The 930-nt window shown below is 42.8% G+C and overlaps 1 non-coding gene across 1 annotated transcript; it reads right to left on the bottom strand.

Moving 5' to 3' along the window:
* Positions 1–265: 265 nt before the first annotated feature.
* LOC112793214 (small nucleolar RNA R71) lies at positions 266–369 on the bottom strand. The gene has a single exon (XR_003197917.1). It is a non-coding gene; the product is annotated as a small nucleolar RNA R71 (small nucleolar RNA).
* Positions 370–930: the final 561 nt, after the last annotated feature.

Here is a 930-nt window from a genome sequence, read left to right as displayed (position 1 = left end):
TCATGACCCTTGTTTAGAATAAGTATTCATTCGGAGGAAGCACCCAAGAAGACCCTATCAACATCTAACGACCTTCCTAAGAATATGTGACATTGTGAAGTCTAATGGTGTTCATCCTGATGCCTATAGACTGCTTTTGTTCCCCTTTTCACTCAGGGACAAAGCATCTAAATGGCTAGAATCTTTCCCAAAGGAGAGTTTAACAAATTGGGAAGATGTGGTGAACAAATTCTTGGCGAGATTCTACACTCCTCAAAGAATCAACAGGTTGAGAGCTGAGGTACAAACCTTCAGGCAACAAGATGGTGAAACTCTCTATGAGGCATGGGAGAGGTTTAAGGACTTAACAAGAAGGTGCCCACCAGACATGTTCAACGAATGGGTTCAACTGCACATTTTCTATGAAGGTCTTTCTTACGAATCAAAGAAGGTCGTAGACCATTCATCAGGGGGGGTCTCTAAACAAGAAGAAAACCATTGAAGATGCCATAGATAACATTGAGACTGTAGCTGAGAATGACTACTTCTATGCTTCTGAAAGGAGCAACACTTGAGGAGTGATGGAGCTGAACCATATGGATGCACTGCTGGCTCAAAATAAGATAATCACCAAGCAGTTAGCTGATGTTACTAAGAAGATGGAAGAGAACCAAGTTGCAGTAGTCATCACATCATCACTAACTCAAGAAGGAGTGAATACAAGAGAAGAAGGTGACTGGGAACAAGCCAATTATATTGGGAACTCACCCAGGCAGACCCATGATCCATACTCCAAAACTTATAATTCTGGTTGGAAGAACCACCCTAATTTTGGGTGGGGAAATCAACAAGACCAAGGCCAAGACCAGAGACGCCACAACCACAATCCCAACAACAATGCAACTCACCAACATCCCTCATAGAGATCATATCAACACCCACCTAACCACC

The sequence above is a fragment of the Arachis hypogaea genome, chromosome 3 (assembly GCF_003086295.3).
Source record: "Arachis hypogaea cultivar Tifrunner chromosome 3, arahy.Tifrunner.gnm2.J5K5, whole genome shotgun sequence".
NCBI classification, from domain to species: domain Eukaryota; kingdom Viridiplantae; phylum Streptophyta; class Magnoliopsida; order Fabales; family Fabaceae; genus Arachis; species Arachis hypogaea.
The sequence above is the reverse complement of the archived record's forward strand: the minus strand, read 5'-3'. Positions and strand labels throughout refer to the sequence as shown.